This window comes from Syngnathus scovelli, unplaced genomic scaffold (genome assembly GCF_024217435.2).
Source record: "Syngnathus scovelli strain Florida unplaced genomic scaffold, RoL_Ssco_1.2 HiC_scaffold_28, whole genome shotgun sequence".
Taxonomy (NCBI): Eukaryota; Metazoa; Chordata; class Actinopteri; order Syngnathiformes; family Syngnathidae; genus Syngnathus; species Syngnathus scovelli.
This window is the reverse complement of record NW_026061370.1, coordinates 1,150,098-1,157,227: the sequence shown is the minus strand read 5'-3', so window position 1 is coordinate 1,157,227 and position 7,130 is coordinate 1,150,098. Positions and strand designations below refer to the sequence as shown.

The following is a 7,130-nucleotide window of genomic DNA, read 5'->3' as shown; positions in this document are numbered from 1 at the left end:
AAATTGGATTTGCTGAAATTGTATTTTGCCAAATCTCGATTTGAGACCTGATAGGAAGTATTAAACGCTTAGTTAAATCAATACAAGTTGGTAATAAGAGCGAGTAATGTTGGTTGAACCGATGAATGAAGGTTGAAAGCAATTTAAATTATGACTTTGTATAAATACTAGATATTAACAGAACATCTACTGCGCAAAATGGGCAGAGTTTACTTGTTTGAGAAGGAGTGGTTTATTCAAAACTAAGATTTATGTAATCTGTTTGTTCCCAGGCAAAATTGGATGTGATGCAATTCCAAATTTCACCACATGATGGTGCCCAATTTTGACTTCATAGGACATATTAAACACTTAGCTTGTTATTATGTTCAAGGTAATCAGATTTGTTTATCATTCTAATGGCCTCTTCAAAACTATTCTGGATTACTACTTTGGATCTATTCTACATTACTTGGCAACAACATACTCTGTAACAGATTAGGCAGTATAATCACATATGTTAACTTGAGAGTGCCCACACTCAATCTACTTATCGTGATGTGTTAAATCAATTACTGTTAGACATTATTTGTCTGATAATCTACCAAATCTTTGAATTGAAGAATTTGTGATTTAATTAATAGCTTGTTCAGGGTAATCAGACTTGTATATAATTCTAATGGCCTTCTTTTGAAAACTATTCTGAATTACAACTTTGGATCTTATATTACTTTGCAACAATCTACTCGGTGACAGATTAGGCAGTATAATCACATATGTTAACTTCAGTGCCCACACTGTATTTATTTATGGTTATTTGTTAAATCAAGTACTGTTAGACATGAAATAGGAAGTGTTTAACATAAATGTTATGGCTACTCACCATTGTAGCTCGCTCCTGGTCAATGATACGAGCCTCTTCTTGCAGTGGAAAACTTGCAGCCAACAAACACCGTGGAACCTAAAGGAATGAAATTAAACATTAACATTTCGCCTCGACCAATTTTCACACGTACAACGCAACGCGCCTACACTTCTGCTATTACAAACGTAAATCTCCTTAAACACAATGAGTGTTACTTACCGTGTACGCTCTAGGCAAAATTGGATGTGATGCAATTCCAAATCTATCTGAAACGGCAGTTAAAAGTAGAGTTACATCAAGTTTTCTTTTTTAATCAACACAATCATTTACAACCGTTGACCAGAAAGAATCGTCGAAATTCGACGTCCCCCACAAACGCCACGCTCACTCGCTTTTCAGGGCAACAAAAGTACTTCTTTTTAAAAACGATGAGTTGTACTTACCGTGTACGCTCTGGACGGTCCAGTTGCAAGCAGAAAATAAAAATATTTCTCTTGTTAGTCGTATGTTACCATCCGCTGTGTCTTTGTCAACATCGCCGCCGTTTTCCTACTTCCTGCTGCGAGCCACGCCCACGGATTTAAATTTGGGCGGAAGCTCTTTCCATTGGCGTCGTTTTCGCGTATAGCAAATCCGATTGGTTGGGAAGGGGGCACGGTTATGCAGCCGAGGGGTCCTGTGATCGGTGGGATGTAAAGTAGGCGTCGACGTCACGTCCGCGTCACGTGACCACGACGTGGCAGACGTCATATAGCAACCGCTGTTTTGTTTAGTAGACTTACAGTTGTTATGCATTGACATAATGGCGCACACACCAAATAGATTTAAATAAATTAAATAATTCTTCTGCCCACTCTCTTTTAAACAAGTTAACTCTCCCCGCGGATTTGAATTCCGGCGAAAGTTACGCCCATCGACGTCACGTATGTCACGTGACCACGACGTGGCAGATGTCATATAGCAACCGCTGTTTTGTTTAGTAGATTTACAGTTGTTATGCATTGGCATAATGGTGTGCACTCAAAATAGATTTAAATAAATTAAATATTTCTTCTGCCCACTCCCTTTTAAACAAGTTAACTCTGCCCACGTCCATTGACGTCTTGTCTGCGTCACGTGACCACGACGTAGCGACGTCATATAGTAACCGCTGTTTTGATCAGTAGACTTACAGTTATTATGCGTTGACATAATGGCGCACTGGTTAGCATGGCCACCTCTTAAGCATGATGTTGCGGGTTCGACGCCTGATCAATGTTAGCATGGAGTGAGCTGAAGTGCATGGCGCTGAAGATTTGAATCTTTGAAATGCGCTGAGGTCTGACATATCAGGCAGAATGGTTTGCCATCACGTTCAACAAAAAATAGAAACTTTCCCACTCTGATTAAAACGTCCTGTGTTCATCTACGTATTTTCGTTTTGCTGTGCATCTTTTCCCTGCCATTTCGAGAGCCCAATTGACACTCATAGTTTAAAGAAATGTGTTTGCCCATCCTACTTTGTGGAATTTCACCACATGCGCTTTTGACCAAAATACCAAATTGAACTCAAGTGAAGCCAACACGCACAACCCCCCCCCCCCCCCACACACACACACACACACACAAATGTTGATATGAACATAAAAGAGCCGCATGCGGTTCGGGAGTTGCGGCTTGGCCAAACCTGTACTATACAACTTTATTTGTATAAAATTTTCACAACAGCTGTCACACAAACAAAGCGGGAAAAACCGAAGACGTGCGTGTTCCGCCCACGCTGGATTTATTTGCACCTTTGAAAAGACACCGTATTGCCGCAGATGTGGCAAAGAGTACTTTTGGGCATCTGAGACGGAAGGATGTCCAAAGCATCACGTCACCTGCTCTGGTAGGCATGGTGGTGGGACGTTGAGGTCAACCGCTTTGGGGTTGGCTGAATCTTTGATCGCAGGATGCCACACACTTGAAGACAGAAGCAGAAAAGCAGAGCTAAATGCAAAATGTACTCACCGGTGACTCCAATTTTTTTCCCCCCTGAAGAAACAGCTGGACGGGTGGCCCCGGCTGGCCAGTGGGACTCTTGTTATTCTGACCCTTTTTAGTGCGCGTTTGGGGCAACAACCGTTTTTTGTGGCGCTCTCTTCTGGTTCAAAAGTGCCCTGCATGTGAATTTGCTTTTCCTGCCTTCTGATTGGATGAGCGCCGGTGTGACGCGGTGCCTCTGTCACCGTGGCGGGGGGTATACGTTGGCATCGGAGCGTCTGCCAACGTCTGAGACCGGCTGGCAGTGTATCGGAGGTGTCGAGTGCGGTGCCGCTGGAGCTCACTCACCAGCTGGTGTTAGGGCCACAGAATGAAGGCCAAGGAGAAGAATAGAAAGAGAAACAGAAACTTCTCCTCCAATTGTTTGATTTGTCTCTTCTGAGCTTCGATGAATTCTTTCAGCTCTTTGTTCCTCTAGGACGGACAAATGGAAAGTGGCATTCAAAAGCCAGTAAGCGTGCAAGTAAGTGCCGGGCTGGCTTTGGGCCCTTACCTGTTGCGCGCTGTGCAGCAGATCCATTCTCTCTTGGAGGATGCAAGCGTCGCGCTCCCTCAACTCGCACATCAGGGCTCGCTTCCATTGGTCCACGGCGCTCCTAAGCTCTTCTCTCTGATCCGCCGTCAGCACGTCATTCACGCCAGCGTGGCTGGCTTTTTCGCCGTCCGTGGCGGGGCAGTCCCGCTGCGGTAGCGCCTCGTACAACATGGCCTCCAGCTCCAGGATCCTCTGGGCCGCAATCCTCGTCCATCAGTGGTCCGGCGGGAGATTTGAGGGCGGCTTACCTTATGAGCCTGGTCCATGGAACACTTCCTGAAGTCCAACTCTTCATCCAGGTAGCCCTTCTGCTTGCAGAACATATCCTAGCACAGCTCAAGGTCAGAATTGTTGGGGCACATTGCCGGAGTTCCCCTTGGCTGATGTCGCGTGTCTGTCTACCTTCTCACTTTCAATGTCCAACATCTTCTGTTGAAGTGCTGACTTGGTCACTTTGATGTATTCTAACCACTGAGGAAAGGCTGCTGTCACATAAGCAGAATGCGAGAGCGTGCGTGGACGTGCGCGTTACCTTCTCGGCTAGGGTGAGAAGGGTCCTGGCGTGAATCACGACCACCTGCTCCTCGTTGGTGAGATTCTGCAAGAGCCCAAAGGCACAGCGTCAACAAGCTTCTTTCAGCGCAAAGCCTTCCAAAAGTCACATTTGAGCCGCCGAGTCTCGTGGAGTGCGAACATAAGGAGTTCGACATACACTTACGGCGTTATAGCCCAGGATGTCCAGCTTCTTCATCAGATCACTGATGACGATGTCCGGGGGAAAGGCGCAAGGAGCAATGTAAGGTGTTCTGGGACCTCGGGTTAAGGTTAGGGTTGCAAGGGACGCCTTACGTACGCTCACGCCCTCGGCCTCGCAGTAGATCTGCAAAGGGCTGAGGCCGTCTGGGAAACGGACTTGCAGAAACTTCAAGACGGGGGAGCGCCACTCCCTCTCCTGAAAGGCAGAGGCATGCATCCGTCCGTCCGTCCGTCCGTCCGTCACATCTCTGGCCTCAACACGCTTGTGCGAGTCTTCCCACCTCCAGCTCCAGGATGCGGAACTCAAGCAGTTCGTTTTGGTCTCGGATATCCTGGATGTGCTCTTTCAGACGCGCTTCTTCCGCCTCCATCCGCCTGACCTGAAAAGACAGTCAGACCTCATCTGCGGGGCTTCCCGACAGGTGTGACGCCAAGCGACTCCGCCCAGCGCCTTTCTTTCCGTCACCTTTTCGGCCAACTGCTGATTGCTCTGACGCAGCAGCTGCTTCTCCTCCACCCACTTGACATTCTAGAAGAGACAAACGCGTGGACAGCTTTGGAATGTTGTGTCATTTTCATCCACAAATTCTTTGGTTGACTGGAAAATGACATTTGCTTTTCTCCGCATTTTCCCAGCCACGTTCGGGGGGGGGGGGGGGGGGTTGGTCCAGTAATGCCAGACGGATGAGTGACTGAAGAATGTAGCTATTTTGTCTGAGAAAAAGGTGTGCTCATTGATGAGCTTACCTGTCCTTGTTGCTTCAGCGCTGACTCCAGATCTGCTACTCTGCTTTGATAGTGACCCATTTCTACCATCAGCTTTTCTCTGGTCTGAAAGGAGGAGGAGGGAGGCTCCTCCTCCTCCTTTCAGACCAGAGAACACCCGAGGCTGGGTGAGAACGGGGAGGCTGCGACCCGGCCGGGGGTTGCGGGAAGGGGCGCCACCTTGATCTCCTTCTCGGCGTCGTAGTCCCCTTCGCTGGTCTGGGCTGGCAGAGCGTAGGCTCGTTGCAGCGCTTGATATTCTTGCGTCAGCTGGCGGTAGCGAAGCTCCGCCTCTTCATGCACACACCAATGCAACACAGCACTAGTACCAGAATCAGTCAGACCGGCGACAAAGCACCCGCGACGCAAAGACGAGTCCGATTCCAGGCTGAAGAGGAATGTTTGGTGCCAATACGCTGGCAGAAATGGCGGGCTACCTCTTCGGGTTCCGTGTCGGGGGTTCTGTCGGTGTGAAAAGACAAGGACGATCCGTCCGGGTCCACCAACACGTCTTCGTCGTAGCCGTAAAATGTTTCGATGACCTGCGGGCGCGGAAGCAAACATCTCTCTGAACAAACTGAAGCGACACCTCACAATGAATCGACGAGAGGAACGATAGCGAGAAAAAGGCCATTTCATCTTGCGCAACACCAAGCAGCCGCAAACAAACAGACTCACCTTGCAGGACCTCACGCTTTGTTCCTCCTCAGAGATTCTCGACGTCGGTATCGTAGCAGCAAATCTCTCTCCTGTCGACACAAATAATCCGCCTTTGAGATTCTTTGGATGCAAAGGGAACGAACGGCTCCGGCGCAGAAACAAACGCGACTCACAATGACATTTCTGACATGAGCTCCTGTCTCCAGAGCCTGAAAAACACGTCACCGGCGATGATTGGAGGGACGCTCGTCTTTTCCAAAAGTGACAACTACAGGGTGTGTCAGGGTTTTCCAGATTATCTTTATCGTATCATTGTGTTGCTTTGACTTTGACTGCGACCTGTAATAAATAATATTATTTATCCCTTATTTATCCCTATCGCTTATCCCTTCCTACACAAAGTCGTAAAACACCCCTTGCTATGTTTTGACTAGAGGTCAAGGGCTTCCTCTATTCAATCCACTCTTACACCCACCCTGTTTCTCTTAATTAAAATGCTCGTGCAGGAGCCGAGAGTCAGACTTCATTCGTACAACGGATGGACTCTCCACCTGCAGGTGTCCAAAAGAACTTACTTGTCTCCCGTGTGGTTCTTGCAAAATAAGTTGGAGCGAGCGCAACTCTAACAGGGTGCATTTTGCCACTAGCTGCCTACGGACAATGACGTCGCGCTCGCGGCTCATGGTTGACGGGCTGAGCAGCCGGGCAAGTCCGTCGTTTTCAGCGCACAGCGAGTGGCAAAGGCGCTGACAAAACGGGAGCTTTGAGCTGCTGAAAACGGCAAAACAAGTCTAAAGCGTGTTCAAACGCGTGCGCACAATGCTCCTGCTTGAAAGGTCGGAATTTAAGGGGCCAATTTTTTGGATGGCGGCCGCCGGCCAAGCTTTGGACGGAAAAGGTTTCCTGGCGACAGCGAGCGAGCGCGGCGCTGCCGTACGTGCACCGAGTCGCCTGCCTGAAGACCTTGGACAAGTCGTCGATGATGTGCCGCTGCTCCACAACTTGAAGGAACTCCATTTCACCGTCCTGCTGGCCGCAACCGCGGTCCAGGTCATTGAGCGAACTAGGCCTTCTCTGTGGAACACAAATGCAGTGGACTCTGTTGGCACGCCGCCGTTGTCCGCGTCGACTTACCAAGCTTGCCATCTCCTCGTTCTCCTGGGTGACAAAGCGCACTTTGTTTTCAAGGCGACACAGCACCAGCGAGAGTTCTTCATTCTTCCTGCTCAGGCGTTTGTTTTTGTACAGGAGTGGCAGAAACTGGCTTTCTGTTTCTCTCAGTCGCTTTAGCTGCAAGCATGAAGTGCGGGATGTGAAAGACGCACAACACGCGGGCCAGAACGTATCCATTCCTTTTGCATCGGTTTGAACGGAATCGTGGCTTTGGCTCCCAATAAAAGACATCTACCAGGCAACCGACTCGCCGCGCCGCTCAACTAATAAGCAAGCGCAATGGGTCCCTCGCTGGATGGCGCGCATCAAACGTAGCGCAAACCTTCAAGCGTGCCGTCAATAAATTACCAGTTCATTGCGCTCTTCAGAAAG

General features: G+C 48.7%; 1 long non-coding RNA gene across 1 annotated transcript; it reads right to left on the bottom strand.

Moving 5' to 3' along the window:
- Positions 1-860: 860 nt before the first annotated feature.
- On the bottom strand, positions 861-1,395 carry LOC137839956 (uncharacterized). The gene is made up of 3 exons (XR_011086346.1): positions 1,288-1,395; positions 1,064-1,110; positions 861-940 (listed from the first exon to the last, which is right to left on the bottom strand). It is a non-coding gene; the product is annotated as an uncharacterized lncRNA (long non-coding RNA).
- Positions 1,396-7,130: the final 5,735 nt, after the last annotated feature.